Source organism: Pristis pectinata, chromosome 8, assembly GCF_009764475.1.
Source record: "Pristis pectinata isolate sPriPec2 chromosome 8, sPriPec2.1.pri, whole genome shotgun sequence".
In the NCBI taxonomy this organism is placed as follows: domain Eukaryota; kingdom Metazoa; phylum Chordata; class Chondrichthyes; order Rhinopristiformes; family Pristidae; genus Pristis; species Pristis pectinata.
In genome coordinates this window covers 87,141,830-87,160,552 of record NC_067412.1, presented here as the reverse complement: position 1 = coordinate 87,160,552, position 18,723 = coordinate 87,141,830, and the positions used below count along the sequence as shown (strand labels likewise).

At 40.2% G+C, this 18,723-nt stretch overlaps 1 protein-coding gene across 1 annotated transcript in view; it reads right to left on the bottom strand.

The window, feature by feature from the left end:
• nexmifb (neurite extension and migration factor b) overlaps window positions 1-18,723 on the bottom strand; it is a 192,646-nt gene that overhangs the window by 26,179 nt on the left and 147,744 nt on the right. Inside the window, exon 2 of the mRNA XM_052022420.1 lies at window positions 726-850. The gene's annotated coding sequence lies outside the window, so the exon portion shown is untranslated. The remainder of the gene's footprint in view (window positions 1-725; window positions 851-18,723) is intronic.

Here is an 18,723-nt window from a genome sequence, read left to right as displayed (position 1 = left end):
AAACAAATATCCAAATGCCAAACATTTGAATTTTCTTTCTTATAATGGCATTTATTATTTAAAGAGCAGCTCACATCTCAGTGCTATCCCATTTCCTCACAGATCACTGGAAACAGACAGTTTCACTCTTTGAAAAACATGATGATGCTGGAGGAACTCAGCAGGTCAGGCAGAAGGATCCTGACCTAAAACGTTGACTGCCTGTTTTTCTCCATGGATGCAGCATGGCCTGCTGAGTTCCTCCAGCATCATCGTGTTTTTCACCTAGGTTCCAGCATCTACAATTCTTTGTTCCTCTAGTTTCACTATTTGTTTTGTTGCAGCAGATTCTTCTTAAAATTGTCCTGTTCTGACTCAGGCTACCTTCCCCAGCCTTACTTTATGGGTCTGTTAATTAGATTTGGTATATTATTTGTTTTGTAATATCTATTTTATTCATTCTTGGAACGTGGGCATCACTGGGATTGTCAGCATTTATTGCCCATCCTTAACTTCCTTTGAAAAGATTGTAGTGAGATGCTTCCTTAAAATGTTATCAGTTCATGAAGCAAGGGTATTCCCACTGTGCTTACTGGGTGAGATTTTCCAGGATTTAGAGCGACAAACCAATTTGTCCATCCAAATTTGCACCTTAAGTTTATTTTAAAAATAGTTTTAAAGGCAAAATTCATTAAAAATGTTAATTTTTACTTCAAAAATACTGAGACAACCTACTCATTCCTTACCGTCTACATTGACCCAGTAGGGTTGAGCTGTTTTGGGGTCTCGTGCATCCAGGTCTTTTTCCTGCAGTTCATCCATAAATTTTGTCTGTTATTCCTTATTCCATCAGTCACAGTTCCCAGCCACACTGTAAGTGCATAAAATATATTCCATTAAACTCCACAAGAACTAAACCACTGTAACGGCAGAGAGAAAAAAAATCCTCATCCCAGTACTTAACTCTATTGAACAATACAAGCTAGGCAAATATTTACCACAAATTGGCTTGCTACAGTGGGTAGTTACGTTGTAGGAGATATTTTTATATGTTTTTTTAAATATATAAAATGGAGGGGAGAGCAGGACACAAGGTTAATGCTCCTATTGTTATCTAAATCAATGCTGATGTTATTACCAACATCTCATCTTCAGAATGAACAAACTCAGAATGCAGTGATCTTTGAAATGAATGAATTTGGTTCCATCATTGCTGCAGCATTTGAGAGATATTAATGTAGCGCTGGCAGCTCAAACTCAGCAATCATGGAACAGGTAAGTTCACGTTCAAAAAATAGGTATTTTTCTGTTCTTTTGCTTTCATATTTTCCTAAAAGCAAGTGTTTAATGGTTAATGTATTCAGGTCTACGTTTTAACAATCAATCCATTCAGATCTACATTTTCACAATCGATTCACAAACAAAGACATTTATTACAACATGCGTTTATTCTTCTATCTGTAGAGAGATACGAGTATAATCCATATCATTTTTAATTTTGTTGCTAGTTTGGTCATTTCATATTGTATGGGCCAACAGAATTTCGTACATAATGCTGAGCTTTAACCAAGTAGTTATTATTCACAAGTGTACCCATATAGTGGGCGTTAAATGGCTATTTGAATGTGAGCTATTGCAGCTCAGACCAAGTATTCACAATCCACACACAAAGGAAAGAATGACTTGCCTTTATGTAATTCCAGAATGGCCAAAAGCATTTTAAAACCATTGAAATACTTTAATTAGCAGACTATTTATTGACATCTATACATCAGTCAATGTTTGAAGCTGAGTGGGATAAATGACTTATAGCAAAATGTCTATTATTCAGCAAATAAAGTCCATTTAGTTAGAAAACAATCTATTTAAAAGCAGAGGAAACAGAAACTAAAGCAACTTCTGCCAACAAAAGCAGGATAATTTCACCAGGAAAAATGTGAGTGGAGAGTAATTACATATAAACCATGTGCATTAGATGAATCTCAATCACAAATTAATGCATGGTCCTCAAGTTTGATTGACAGAAGAATTACCTACTCTGGCTTGCTCTGTTGTTTGTTGCCACATGCAGTCACTACCGTGAAGCAGGAAATATGACAACCAAAATTCTGAATAGCAAGGTCCACAAAAAGGATTGTGACAATGACCAGATAATCTGTTCAAAAAAGTCTTGAGAGTTAAATATTAGTCAGGACACCACTCTTCAAATAATCCCTTGGGATTTTATTTTACAATCACCTCAGAGGCTAGATGCGGCCATGGTTTAGCATCTTATTTTAAAGATGGCAGTCACAGCAGTGCAACTGATTTTTAAGTCTTTAGAAGTTTGAACACCAAAATTTGGAAGCTCATTAGGATTATGAGCAGGAACCCTGGCTGAATTTTTTCCCCTTCTTGAGGTTAGTGTAGCACCCACTCTGCGACACCATATCGACTCAAAGTCACCTCAAAAATTGAACCTGGATGATTCATCTACATGACCCAGCCACACTCTATTGTACTGATGTATCAGGACTTCAAAACGGGTCAAAAATTTGCCCTCACCATGGAAATAAGCCAAATTTACCAAATAAAGGGTTAACTTAAACTTGTTATCTAAATAGTCATCTGACCTCCCTTAGGTTCACTGCATCCTTTTCCTTTCTAACAGTAGATAAAAGTAGACTTCCCAATTATTTGTTTTAATGTTAGGTATGCTGTCTCTTTGTTAAAAGATGACTTGTAACAATTTGCAGGAAAGTTCAGCCCTGATCCACCTTGCATGACACGGTAACAGAAATGAGCTATGTGTAGAGAGGGATTAGATGCATATCTGCCCATTGGCAAAGGCAATATGAGACACTGATGTAACCAGTTTTGTCCAGCACCTGCCAGGTTGCATTAATGCACCAAAGCCCCTTCCCAGCAACCAAACTGTATTTTTTTCTACAATTTGACCTTTACATTTTTATTCATCAGTAAACCAATCCCTCTTTTGTCTGACGCTTTAGGTTGGCAGGCTTGCCTTACTGCATCACACACATTTGTGGCCAAGGAAGTCCAATTTAGGAATTTCTATTTTGATTTACAGTTCATGCTTAAAATGCAGGAGGATTTCCACTTTAAATCCCTGCTGAACCCCACCGGCAGATGCTTAATGTTTCTAAAAGAGAGTGGCAAGGGAAAGAAGTTGGCAAGATGCTAGAGTCAATAATCAAAGGAGAAATAACTAATCATTTAGGAAAGCTAGTTAATGAGGTTTTAAGAAAGGTAAATTATGTCTGAGTAAAATTTGCTCAAATTCTTTGAGGACGTGACAGAGAGGTAGAGGGGAACCTGTAAGATGCAGTTTATTTAGATTTCCAAAAGGGATTTGACAAGCTGCTACGTAAGAGGCTGGTGCATAAATTAAGAGCCCAAGGTACTTGGAGGAAGTGTGTTAGCATGGAATGAGACCTCGCCATCATATAGAAAAGGACTGGAATAAATGGGCTGTGTTTAGGCTGGACAGATGTAACAAGTGGAATATCTCAGGGTTTGGTTCTTGCACCTTAATTGTTTATTGTTTACGTTAATAATCTGAAGGAAGGAACAAAATACAAGGTTTCCAAGTGTGCTTAGGATACAAAAATAAGTGGAAGGGCATGTTTTGATGAGGACATTATGATTTTGCAACAGGATATAGATAGATTTAGTGATTGGGTGAAAACCTGGCAAATGGAGTTTAACAGGGAAGTGCGAGGTCATGCACTTCAGTAAGAGGAATCAAAAAGCAAACTGGTATCTAAATGGAGACTGCAAATAAGCGAAGTGAATCTCTGGAATTTTCTTCCCAGAGAGTGGGGGAGGCAGAGATAATTAGATATATTTAAGGTGGAGGTAGATTAAATATTTGGAAGATCGAGGAATTGAGGTTATGGGGAACTAGCACAGAAGAAGAGTTGAGGCCTGCATAAATCAGCCATGATGATACTGAATGGTGGGGCAAGCTTGAGCTGGCCCAGTGGCCTAATGTTGCTCCTACTTTCTTGTGTTTTTCTGTCCAAGAAATAGCTTTAACAATATATTTATGATAGGTGTAGATAGTGGAGGGGTCTTTCACCTTCAGTAATGCATTTAGTGTGGTAATGGTGCACTTATAATGGTATTCACTACAAAATTCTAGAATTTGCCTCCAGGAATGATGGAAGATTGGTGATAAAATCCAAATTGGAACTATGTGTGATTTGTTCCCATGGGAATGTCATTTTTATCATTGATAGTCAGAGACAAGGGAGGGATATACAATCAAAACAAGCTTAATGAGTTTCTACAGTGCACCAGTAGATAGCAGCCATGGTGTTCTGGTGATGGTAGAAGTTCAATGAGAGGACGGATGAAGTGATCTGATTTGTCTTGCTTCTGGCACAAAATATAAGCTTACAATCTTACGTTGCTTCAACTGCACAGACAATATAGATTTTGTGATCTACAGCCAATCTTTGGAGTTACTTGCCCAACTTGAGATCATGTGTGGCAAATGTCATGACATAGTCTTAAGATTGTTTAAAAAGGAACATGAGCTGTGGGTGATGTAAAAAAGCCAGAGAGAAGTTCAAAGAGCCTCAGTTGGCATCAGTCTCCCAAAACTCTGAGACAAAGTGAAAGAGCCCGCATTGTGATATGTATTTGTCAAAGTGCTCCCCTTTGAAAATTAACCGCTCCATGTATAATATCTGCTTTAAAAGCTCATCTTAAGTAATGTCAGATGAAGCAAGAGTGACAGGTTTGTCACTCCCAATGTTTAAACTAGAAAGGGTGCGTGGGTGTACAGTGGTGTAGAACTGAAGATAAGCTACTTGACAGAAAGATTGGTAGGTCTCATCCATCAGTCCAACAGCCTAATCCTTCAATTCCACACTACTGTAAATTCACAAGCGTATTACCACTACTTAACTGTAGCATGTGAGAAAAATTGAAGATATAATGGGTGTTCTGTTCAAGAGCTGAGATGTGAATAATTTTATTATGTTGTAGTGCTAAGTATTTTGGTACTAAGATGATACAAATAAGGTACTCTTATCTGTAAAAGAACCTAGCATAAAGTCAAGAGGCTACTATAATTTATAATAACTAATTATTTTCTTACAGATACTGAAAATGCCAAAGATCTGATTAGTAACTGAACAAGAAAGACAGCAATTTTATTGGAATCACATGTTTACTTAAGAGTCACAGCTGAAATGTTAACTTAGATATCTCATTCTGGTGTTTACTGACCACATTTTGGAAATATTTATTTCAGATGTCCAAAAGCCAAATGTTGAGGACAACATAAGCAGTTTGAACAACTGGTGCACCGTGTACCATGCCCTGGGCATGCTGAATTAGCTTATGAAGGAATTTTCACCAGCGCCTCTTAAATACATGTTCTCCATCACCATGAAGGACAGGGGCAGTAGGTTAACTGGAATATCACTCAGCAATCCTCCAAGAGACAACCTAACCCATCCTTCAATGTTGCTGAGGCAACTCACTACCTGACTGTAATGTGAAACTTCATTGACTGTAGACAGCTTCCTAAGTTCTACTTAATGTACAAAAGAACGGGATCACAATTCATTTTATCATATCAGGCAGGAATGGTACAATTTTGCAAAGGCTCAATGGCTTTGCCTAGTGAATAACTGAGTAGCCGGGGTAGGTTCAATCCTTGGGCTAACACGCTTTAGCTGGATGAAAACAGGAGAACTATAATTCACCTAGGGCTGCTGCCTTCAACTGTCTCATCTCCAGTTCCTGGTGCCCAAGTCAGTGGTGCAACATACTCACCTGACAAACTGACTCTTGATCATCAAAATGCCTTTTTATCCACATCTCCACTATTATTAGAATAAACAAGGGATTACAGAAAATAAAAAAAATAAATTGACATTTGGAAGAAATGTTTGCAGCCAAGTCAAAAATAGGTTACATCACTTTTGCTTGTTGTGAAGGTTAATCATTTCTTTCTGGGAACTCCATGACAATCCACTAAAACTGTTCACTCTACAATTAGCCTCAACATTGATAATTAAGAAGAAGGGGTGGGGGGAGAATTTGACCAGATATTTTTGAGCACTACTGCTTCTAAGTGTGAGTGGAGCCTACAAAGTGCAATAGGTATTGCAAAAGAAAATGGGAATTTGCAATGTTAATTCGATAGACTACTTGAGGAGGTAAAATTGTGATGAGTGGATATCAAGGTTACCTACTAATGAAGCCATGAAAGAAGATAGGTCCAGGATGTGTTAAAATGGTGAGGACAGGAATGGTGAAAGGCAGGCCAGTGGACAGATATAAAAAAAAATCCAAAAGATGAATGGACAGCCAGTCATCATTTCAAGAAGACTGATATACTAAGGGGTAAAATCAACACCTTAGTTTTATAAAGTTCTGTTTGGGTTATATGTGGAATAGTGAACCCCGTTTTGAGTGTGGTGCTTCAGGAAGGATATATTAGCCTCAAAGGGAGTGCAGGGCAGATTCACCAAAATAACATTGGGACTAAAAAAAATTAATTTGTGTAAAATTATTTCTGTACATTAGGCTTGTATTCTTTCGATTTCTGAAAATTAAGCAGTGAACTCAAAGATATTAACAGTTTTGCTATTTCATTTGATGGTAGAGTCATGAACTTGGGGCATCACTCTCAGAGCTAGGAGCTTCAAGGGTTGGGGTCAAGCATGAAGTATTATCAAGGGTAGTGAAAATGTACAATTGTCTCCTTCAAAAGCCGTTGAGGAGAAGGGTCACTTTCAAAACCGATAATTCTAATAACAATCTATCAATAAGAGTTATGGAAGCAAGGCCAGTAAATGGAATTGATACAAATCGGCTGTGATCTGAATGACCAAACAGGCTCAAGGGGTTGAATGACCTACAATTGTTCCTATGATTTGTTTTCTTCCTCTGTCAAGGAACTGAATTTGCTGCTGAGTGCAAAAGGTCACTCCTTGGCCTTCACAATCCGGCAGTACATTTGTTAATGTGATAAATCTCACACTTATAATTATAGCAACAAAGTAATTAGATAACATTGAAATATCAACACCCACAAAAATCAGCAGAACAGGGACATTATCTCAGATTCCAATTGGGTTATCAAGAACAGATCCGCTGAAAATGTCAGCACTAATATTCTGGGAGAACGGCTGAGAATCCTGCAAAGGTCATCTCATATGGACAAGAGATCCTGACGTCTAATACAGAAAAAAGCCTTCAGCAGTGGTGCAATAGTTGTATTCATAATAATCTTTTCAGTTTTTTCATGAAGATGCAATGACACAGTACATCACCAGGTAAGTTCAAGGTCAAGGCAGTTATAATTCATGACAGCGGTGCCAAGGACAGAAAATGAACGTTAGTGTATGAAATGTGACCTAGATTACAATAAAACTAAAGCGTGCTTGTCTGAACTGTGCTATTAAAGATATATAGTCAGAACTTTAATAAGAACATTTTGTCCTGTTGTACAAATAGTTGATATATTGAATTCTTGTACTTTACTGTTAGACCGTGTGAAGCACATGCCATTCTTTGCTACTGACTGGTGTGTATACAAGGCTCCCTGTGATCTCACAGCCAGCACAAGGCTGAAAAGATAAAGTCAATAGCAATTTCTTCCAATTTATCCATCCAGCCTCCACTACGGTAGGATCAAGGTCTACAAGTGGGGCACTGACAAAAATTAGAGAAAGGATATAAAAGGGAGTGAGCTAGCAAAGCTGTGATAGTGGTGGCAAGATTGAGTGGTGCGGCGGGTAGTGCTGCTTCCTCACAGCTCCAGAAAACGAGGTTCAATCCTGACCTCTGGTGCTGTCTGTGTGGAGTTTGCACATTCTCTCTGTGACTGTGCATGTTTCCGTCAGGCACTCTGGTGTCCTCCCACAATCCGAAGATGTGCTAGTTAGCAGATTAACGGGCAACACTAAGAGAATCAAGATGGTAGGCGAGAGATTGGATTGTAGGGAAATGGGGGTGTGGGTGTGGAGAATTGGATTGATGGGATTGTTCTGAGAGCTGGCCTAAACTCAATGGGCCAAATGGCCGCCTTTAATGTCATAAAAAAAATGAGTGATGTTTCCAGGAATCTCCAAATTAATCTCATTGGCTTCATCACATTATCATACTACTTTAATCCTAAGCAAAGAATAATTTAAATTAATATCCAATGAATCACAAAGTACAAACTGACCGCCAAGCAAAATGAAATGATGAAAACTTGTCTGGAAATCTTCTTAAAAAGGCTTCTGCCTTCCTGAGGATAGGTTACAAGTGAATTTGGGTGAGCTGTTGGGTGGAGGATGAACTATTTGGAGATAATCAGAAAAGTCCAGTACTGGAGGGGAGAAGGGTATGAATGAAAAGATCACTCAGATATGCCAAGGGAGGAACAAAGACAGGATGAATGCAAGTAGCCTTTGAGGTGGAGATGAGATGGGAAAAATAGCTTAAGGTCAAATTGACCACCAAGGTAGCTAATAGCCTTGTCAACCTAAAACAGCGACTAGAAGAGGAATGGAGTGGTTGGAGAGAATACAGAGTTTGCATCAGGAACCAAAAACAATGACATTAATCTTCCCAGTGTTTAACCAGTGGCCCATCCACAATCAAAGTTCTGATAACATAGAGGCAGTGCATGATTTGGGAGAACCTGGAAGGTAGAGTTGGATGTCATTATGAAAAATCTGACCCTGTGGCTTCAGATATCGTCAACACTTCAATGAGGAAAGGTACGGTGGTAGACTTTTGGAACGTGAGGGAAAGGCAAAAAGCAGAATGGGAGGAGAAGGGGAGATGTGACTGGTGGTGGGATTGTGTTGGATTTGGCAGAAAGGGCAGAGGAGGATGGGTTGGCTGTGGAGACCGGTGGGGTGAAAGGTGAAGACCAAGGGAACTCTATTGCTATTCTGTCTGGGGAGAGGGAGAGAGAGGGAGAAGAAATGTGGAAAATGGAAGAAAGACATGATGCAGGGACCACTCGCTTCGTGACTCTCTGGTCCTCTCATCCCTCCCCACCCACCTCTCCCCATCTCCTGAAACATTCCCCTGCAACCATAGTTGTAACAGCTGTCCTTTCACCTCTCTCACCACCATCCAGGGAACTAAACAGCCTTCAAAGTGAGGCAGAAGTTCACCTGCACCTCTTCCAACCTGATCTACTGCATTTTGTGTTCATGAGGTGGTCTCCTCTACATTGCTGAAACCAAGTGTAGGCTAGGCAACTGTTTTGCGGAGCACTTGTACTCTGTCTGCAACAGCTATCTTGAGGTTTCAGTTACGTGTCATTTTAATTCTCCTTCCCAATCACACACTGACCTATCCGTCCTCAGCCTTCTCCATTACTATGGAGCAGCCAAACATAAATTGGAAGAACATCTCGTATTCCTCTTGGGTAGCTTATAACACAATGGTATGAGAACTGAATTTTTCAATGATCGCTTCCAACACACACTAATCTGTCCACCTAGTTTTCTTCTCATTTTGTTCACCTTTCCCATCCCCTCCACATCTGGTTCCACCTATCACTTACCAGCCTCTAATTGTCCTCCCCCTCCCCCCACTCCCAGTAACTGTTATAAACTGGCAATCTTTCCATCTTTCCCCTCAGTACTGATGCAGGCTATCGACCCAAGACATCAATTTTTGCCTCCACAGATGCCAATTGACCAGCTGAGCTCTTCCAGTGTTTTGTATTTTGTTCCAGATTCCAGAATCTGCAGTCTCTTTCCTCTTCCTCCAAGCTGATTCTTTTTAGATTTATTTTCAATTTAGTTTTGTTTCCCTTTTATATATACAGTGCAATGTACGCATAATATTTCATTGTACCCAGGAATGAATATTTTACCACACAGACTGTAGCAGTTCAAGCCAATAACTCACCAGCACCTGTTAAAGATGGAGGGGACTCCCCTCCTTGGACTCTGTCTTTACCTCTCGCTGCCTTGGTGAAGCAGCCAGCATAATCAAAGACCCCACCCCCCAGGTCATTCTTTCTTCTTCCCTCTTCCATCAGGTAGAAGATACAGGAGCCTGAGGGCACATACCACCAGGCTTAAGGACAGCTTCTATGCCACTGTGATAAGACTATTGAACGGTTCCCTTACACAATGAGATGGACTATGAACTCATGATCTACCTTGTTGTGACCTTGCACCTTTTTGCACTGCACTTTCTCTGCAGCTGTGACACTTTACTCTGTACTGTTATTGTTTTTACCTGTACTACATCAATGCACTCTGTACTAACTCAATGTAACTGCACTGTGTAATGAATTGACCTGTACGATCGGTATGCAAGACAAGTTTTTCACTGTACCTCAGTACAAGTGACAATAATAAACCAATACCAATACCAGTAAGTACTGGCCTCACCAACAATGCCCAGACCCAATCAAGAGGTTAACAACTGTAGAGTGAACAACACATTGTAAAGCTTTAGAACTGCCTCTATAGACTTGCAGCCTATTGTTCTAGCTTTACATCTATTATGTTTTATACATGTCTCTCTAGACCACCTTGTGACTGAACCTGATGAATTTCCAATCACGTCCAAGTCTCTTATTAAAGTTTCTTACTAACGTTCTATGATAATTTAATTCTTTTAAATTCTTAAACATAATCATGGAATCATTCCATGCCACCACTTGTACCAATTGGTTCTTCAATTTGGACAATCATTTTCAATTCCATTGCTCAGTATCTTTTCATAATAGTTATTATAATATACTTAACAAAAGGTTTTTAAAGGGTTTGGATATTGGAGATAATTCCTGCCTTAGTGGCCTACTGTGGCAGAGGATTATTTATGCAGATTTGGGAAAAATTACTCCCCACCCCACCTGTGACCTGCTGATAACAATCCTGAAATTAAGACTGCTAGATTGTAAAGCACATATTTTCTTGGGTTTTCTCATCACATAGGACTACATTCACATTCAGATGGCATCTAAAAGTGACCACACTGAACCTCCATGTTAATTAGACAGACTGAATAGATAGCATGAAGGTAATTATGAAGTTGCAAACCGATCATAGAGATTTACGCAATATATATATCACTGAAGCACATTGCTGAGATGATGAGAGGATTGTCAGATGTTAATTGAAGACGAATGTGGTAGCACATGATGTAAGATCTTAATAAAGCAGAAAATGAGAAAAAGCCATTCAGCCCATTTATGGTGTGAGCTGTGCACTATTTTCCTTTATCTTACGGGTGGTAACGAGGGAAAATGAAAAGGAAGGCAAAGTTCCCTGCCTCCAAAAGTAATCAAGATAAACTCCAGGATATTAATCTAATATTATAAGCAACACTATTCAACCCTGACCAGCTTAATTTCACAGATGACATTTTCCAGCTCCCAGGAGCACCAAAACCTTCATGAACCCTGAGTCTGTAAAGTATTTGATTGTCTGTGAATATAATTTCCCTTTAATTTTCTTTTTAAAATGGTTTTATCTTCAGCCTTTTCTTCTTAAAAGGGAAACATCAATGATTTTAACTCCTCTCTATTGTGAGTGCTTAATGCAATAACACAAAAACTGTTTAATGATATAGCTGAAGCAATGGTGGGAGTGTAGTCAATACTGAGGAGAACTGCAACAAAGTACAAGACGACATTGATAAGTTTTAAGTGGCAAATGAAGTTCAACATCGGCAGGCTTCAGGTGCATTTGTGCAAGTAAGAGGGTCAAATACTACTTGGAGTGTAAGGACCTAAATAAGGTAGAGGAGTAAAGGAAGACCCATTTAAGATAAATCACTAATAGTAGCGAGGCAGATTTACAACAAAAGCAATCCAAACTCTATTTTTACATGGATAGAATTGAAGAGTAGAGAAGTTTTACTCAACATGTGTCAAATATTAGCTAAACCACATTGAAATGGCAGATGTTGGAAACCTGAAATGGCTGGAGTTACTCAGCAAGTCAGGCAGCACCTTTGGAGAGAAAAACAAAAGTTCAGGTTGATAACCTTCCAACAAATCAAAAAGGACCAATTGAAATTATGAAAACTTGTTTCCAAAGTTTAAATTTTAGAAGGTGGTGCTATACCCAGAGATAAGGCTTGATAGTGTAGATACAGGGAGACTGATTGCATGTGAGTAGGGAATTCTTCAAGAGAAAGATGTATAGTTATCTTTCTCATCCCGATCCGAAAAACCCCATAAATGCTCTACAGCCAGTGAATGTAGTCCCATGTGATGAGAAGACCCAAGAAAATATGTGCATTACAATCTAGCAGTCTTAATTCCAGGATTATTACCAGAAGGTTACAGGTGTGAGGGGGGGTGGGAAAGAGTAATTTTTCCTAAGCCTACATAAATCATCCTCTATCACAGTCGGCCACTAAGGCAGGAACTATCTCCCATTGGTACACTCAATGTTAAATATTAAGAAACAGGGCAGCCATTTTGCACACAGTAAGTTTCCGACGTGAGAATGATCAATTAATTTGCTTTTGAGAAAAAAATTGAATAAATATTGGATAGTACAATATTGGGTAACTTTCCTGCTCTTCCTCTTTTACATCTGGCTGAGAGTCTGTTCTGGAGGCATGGCTTAAGGCACCATCAGAAAGAAAGCACCTCTGATGGTGAAACTCTCCATTCTGTCCTGAAGTATCAACCTAGATTTTTGTGCACAACTTTTATGTAGATGACACAAAACTTGGATGTGCAGTAAAAATGAGAAGAACATTGATGGATTTCAAGTGGCCTTTGGTAAACTGGTAGATGGTAGACACCTGACCGATGGAATTTAATGAAGAGAAGTGCAGAGTAATGAATTTTGGTAGGAAAAATAAGGAGAGTTGAAAATAAGAAATGCTGAAGTTGAAAAAGAAAAATCAGCCATGATTGATTGGCAGAGCAGATTCGATGGGCCGAATGGCCTAATTCTGTTCCTATATCTTATGAGAGGCTATGCAACTTGAAGGGTGCAATTCTAGAGGTGCGGAACCAAAAAGATGTGGAGATATACTCTCAAATGCCTTGGAAGGTGGCAGGACAGGTCAAGTAGACACTTAGCATTGCATATGGGACTCTGGGCTTCACATGCAGAGGTAGAGAACTAAAGCAAAGTTGTTATATTGAATAAAACAGAAAACACTGATAACTCAACAGAACTCAACAGCAAATGAATTGTTTCAAGTTGAAATCCTTTCATAAGGTCGGATGAAAGGTTATTAAACTGAAACATTAACAATGTCTCTTTTTCCACAGGTGTTTGCCAGATCTGTTGAGTATTTCAAATACTTTCTATTTTATTTCAGATTACCAGGATCAGCTGTATTTTGCTTTTAACGTTTTATTCAACCTTTACATGCACTGGTTTGGACACAACTGGAGTAGCTTGTCCAATTTTGGGAACTAGAATTTAGAAAAGATGTGAGAGATTTAGCAGGGATGCAACAAATACTAAAATGGTCCCCGGAATGAAAAACTTGTTTCTTGAATCATCTTTCCTTACAGCAGAGAAGGTTGAGGAGATTCGTGTTCAAAATCATGGACAGCTTGTTCACGTTATCTGTAAAGCAGGTGATGAGAAAATATCCCCAGTGGAGTGAGGAGAGCCAGAGGATGGAACTAAGATGAATTAAAACTTTTTTTGTACAGCACGGGAACAGGCCCTTCTGCCCAACGAGTTCACGCTGCCGTTTTAAACCCATGTTTACCTACCTGTACGTCTTTTGGAATATGGGAGGAAACCGGAGCACCCAGAGGAAACCCACGCAGACACTGGGAGAATGCACAAACTCTTTACAGACAGCGACAGGGATCGAATAATAGCGTCAGGCTAACTGCTACACTACTATGCCACCCCTATGCTACAGCGATATGAGGAAAGTCATTCTCTTTTTTCAAACAAAACAGGTGGAATGATCTCTGGAATGCACTGCCTGAAGGGATAATGCAAGCAGTTGATTGGGGCTTTCAATAGGTACGTTACAGGAAAATTTTAGCAGGGCTATGGGGAAAGGGGCACTACCTGGATTGCTTTGTTAAGTAAACTGGAGCATTCTGGATAGATCCAATGACCTTCTTCCCAGCAGTATACTCCCGTGTTATGGCAGTCTGGGTAATGGAAATCCATCCTTACAGAATTCAGAAATCACTACCAAAAAATTGAGATACAGAATAAAATTTTGCTCTAAAGGAATTTATGTGAGGAAAAAAAACTAATTAAACATAAAATGCGAAAGAAAACGTATTTGCCAATTTTGTCAAAGGTTGATGTTATGGGAAATTGTGATACAGATGAATGCAACCTCTCTGTAACTGTAGTAATAATTCTATGATTTCTATGGTGCTTTGTCTCTGGAATGGGGCTTGACCCTGAACTTCTGATTTCAGGAAAAAAATATTAAAGGGATTGCTGTGAGAGGTCAGTTGAAAAAGTGTGTTTGAAAAGTCCTAGATAAGTAGTAAATATATGAAATATCCTGATGGGGCAGGGAGTTGGTATGAATTAATAGACTTGGAGAGGCAGAGAAAACTCAATTAATAGTTGCCTGATTAACAAGTTGTTTTAGAATAAAAGCAAAAAGAGTTTAATTACTTAAGTTGATATAGTGTAACCCCTGAAGAGTTATCATGCTCACCTAACTGTGTCTAGCAATCAGTATGTTAGAACTGCAATACAGTTGGTGAAATGAGTGCCACTGGCAAGGTCAGTATACATGGCCCATGTCTCACTGCCCCTGGGAAAGGCTAGTTAAACCACCTTGAACCGCTGCAGAGTTTCTGGTGAAGGGTCCCCCCAGTGTTGTTGGGTAGGGAGTGTTGAGGCTTGGGACCAGCAGTAACAAAGCAATTATATACTTTCACATCAGGACGATGCAAGTTCTGGAATGGAGCCTGAATGGCTGTGGTCTCATGTACCTGCTGTCGTTGTTCTTAGTAGAAGAGTGCGAGGGTTTAGGAGGTGCAGCTGGAGCAGGCTAATTGAATAATTGTAGTGCACTTTGTGGATGGTACACAATATAAGCAGAGCCAGTGGTGGAAAGAAAGAAGGTTCAGGGTGATTATATAAATATGCTTTGGTTCAAATCTCAACTCAACCGTCTTTAAAAACCTCTCAGGGCATTGAAATCAATATCAGGGACAGGAAAGTATCGATTACAGGAAGTTAAACAAGAATCCAGAACAACAAAAATCTGTCATCTAACAAAATGGAAGAATATTAAGTCTCCTTGACAAACTAATCTGTTCAATGGAACCAAATAGTGGACAATGTATAAAATCAAAAGATTAAATGTTTCCACATAAGCTGCTTTCATCGCAAACTTTACACCAAGTGACAAATACCAGAAAATGCCCAATTATCCAGCTCATATGCTCCTTTGAGCCCAGATTCAAGACACATTCAGTCCATAGAATACACTGTTGTCAAATGCCTCAAGACTTTTGTTATGACCATCTCTTATCTGGCAAGAAACCAATTGATACAGCATATTAGAGATTCAAAGATGCTTGCAATAGAGACGTAAACACCTTATGAACTGACCACAGTACCTAGGAATAAATAGCTGATGAAAGAACCAAACAGTGGTAGACAACTCACGAAAGGAAACAGATCACTGAAGATGAACCTGACTGACTCGTAAGGGCAAAGTCTCCCATGAAGAATCAAACCTCTCTAGCAAATGCATTAGGAAAGTGCATTTGCAATATTTGTCAAAAGATCTATTCATTGTACATCGGACCTTGGAAGACCACTGAGAGAGCCAATTCCATTATCTATTGAGACAGACAAAAGTCCACGTACATGTAATCTGCTCTGTTATTTGTAACAAGGCTGTAGAGCACTCTTACCCATTTTCTTAAAGTATCTGCTGAAACCGTACAAGTTAATGCATGGTGACAGCGATGAACATTTTGTTTTAACATAAAACAGTGCAGCACAGGAATAGGCCCTTCAGCTTGCAATGTTGTGCCGAAGAGCCTGTTCCTGTGCTAATGATGCCCAGTTACACTAATCTCTTCTGCCTGCACATGGTCCACATCCCTCCATTCTCTGCATTCACCTCTCGTTTGTACATGTAACAAAACAGGCAAAATCTAACTTCCCCAAATTCTGCTCTGAATGGGATGTGAAAGCTACTATATAAATGCCACTCTTCTTTGCCAGAGGTGATGGTTGGATGAGGAGAGGGAGGAAATGAAGGTTAGAGTTGGGGAACATAACCTGGAAATGTCCGCATCCTGTGATGGAACTTGAAAAGAGACTGACCACAGAAGAGGTCCCATTTACTGAATGTTTTGAGCACTATTTGCTTACCCTGCTAAACTATAGCACTAGATCATCTCACATTTGGGACAGAAAAAAACACATTCTTATAATACAATAATTCCTGTGTGGCAAAAGTAGTTGATTGGCTGTGAAGGCTTTGAGACTTCCAGTGGAAGGTGTTACACAAATGCCAGATCTTTCCTATTGCACTTGGCAAAAGAATTCTCAACCTCACTGAAAATAAAATGTGAGAGAAACAAAATGACACTGCGCTAAGAGTACCCTCAAATACTCTTTGCCATTTCCTTGAATCAACACCAGTACCAAGCAGTCAGGTGTGAAAAAAATGACATGTCTAGGAACTTATTGCCTTATTTACTTGCAAGCCTATGGTGGGATACATCGCAAAGGTGGTTTGATTCGCATTTCTCTGCTGTGCTGCACTGGTCACAGGTGGCTTGGTTTGACACCCTAGTTGATACATTAAAGTCCATACTGCTATGCCACAAGAGGACATTGCTGAAGTTTTTGTAAGTTGACTCCTACAGTACTGGCTCTGCACCTACCTGACTCCTTTGCAATACTCCAAGATAGTAGCAAACAATTAAAATACCGCTTATAAAATCAAGACACAATCAGCAGTGAAGAGTTCTACATATCAATGCACTAGATTCAGAGTTGCCACAGTGTCCATACAAAGACATTGCAAGCTCCTCGTGAAGACGCACCAAGGACTTCACAAAGTACCTCATCAACGGAACCTGATGGACCACCTTTTGCACTACCATGGACTTGCCTCTGATTGTGTTTTTATTAGCACTAATGTCTTGTTTTGCACACAGTCTCTTCTTTTCCTTCACCATCTTGTATAATTTATGTATAAATTATGTTCTGTGCAATTAAACTTTTCCATTGTACTTGTACCTCACCATACTTGTTCATATGACAATAAACTCGACCTGAGTTGGGTATGGCCATGTTGTATTGGAATAACAAACACAATATGCTGGAGGAACTCAGCAGGTCAGGAAGCATCTATGGAGGGAAATAAACAGTCAACATTTTAGATCAAGACCCGTCATCAGGACTGGACAGGAGAGGGCAGAAACCAAAATAAAAAGTTGGGAGGAGGGGGAGGAGCACAAGCTGGCAGGTGATGGCGGGGGAGGAGGGGGGGATGGGGTGAGGCAGACGTGCGGGAAATGGAGGAGATGTGGGTGAGGGCTGCATTGATTGTGGTGGAAGGGAAACCCCAATTACTGAATAAAGAGGACATCTCGGATGTCCTGGAATGGAAAGCCTCATCACGGGAACAGATGTGGTGGAGGTGGAGGAACGGAGAGAAGGGGATGGCATCCTTACAAGTGAGAGAGTGGAAAGAGGTGTAGTCAAGGTAACTGTGGGAGTCAGTGGGTTTGTAAAAGATGTCGGTGGATAATCTGTCTCCGGAGATGGAGAGAGAGAGAGATCAAGAAAGGGGAGAGAGGTGTCGGAGTTGGACCAAGTATATTTGAGGGCAGGGTGGAAGTTAGAGGCAAGATTGATGAAATTGATGAGCTCAGCGTGGATGCAGGAAGCAGCGCCAATGCAGTCGTCGATGTAGCAGAGAAAGAATTGGGGAACGTTACCGGTGTAGGCTTGGAACATAGACTGTTCCACGACGCTGACAAAAAGGCAGGCATACCTGGGGCCCATGCGAGTGCTCATGGCTACACCTTTGGTCTGGAGAAAGTGGGAGGAGCTGAGAGAGAAGTTGTTGAGGGTGAGCATCAGTTCTGCCAGATATAGGAGGGTGGTAGTGGAGGGGAACTGCTTGGGTCTGTTGTCGAGAAAGAAGCGGAGAGCCTCAAGGCCTTCCTGATGAGGGATGGAAATGTACAGAGACTCGACATCCATGGTGAAAATGAGGTGGTCAGGGCTGGGGAACTAGAAGTTGTTGAAGTGATGGAGGGCATGCGAAGTGTCAGGGATGTAGGTGGACCAAGGGGGACAAAATGGAGAATGTTCATTTTAGTTGCATCACCTGTCTGTCACAGAACACTTTATCCAGAACACCTTTGACTGTAGATCAGTTAGACAATGGGTGCATAAAATGTTAGAGCTCTGTAGGAAAAGGAGATGGTGAACCCTGTGGAGCAGATTCATGAGCAGACTGTCAAAGGCATTTGGCAGAATGCCTCATTACCAGAACTTTCAACCAAGCACCAAGACCTTGCTTGGTTGGTGGTGAGAAAAGCCCTCTATGGGTATCGTCAGAGTATTGGCCACACTGCATGTTCCCTTCATGATGACCACTGGAAATGAAACGGTTGTCCATCATACCTGACACGTCAGGAAGGCTTTTGTCCAGAAGGTCTGGGAGGAGAGGCAGGGTCATTTGTCAAGGTTCATCCCAACAAGCTGCATACCACAGACTCTGTGCTGTATGGGTTGCTCCCAGGGATGGACACTGAGAGATACATCAACTGCTGCTGGAAAAGACGAAAGACGTCCTCTGGTATATCTGAAA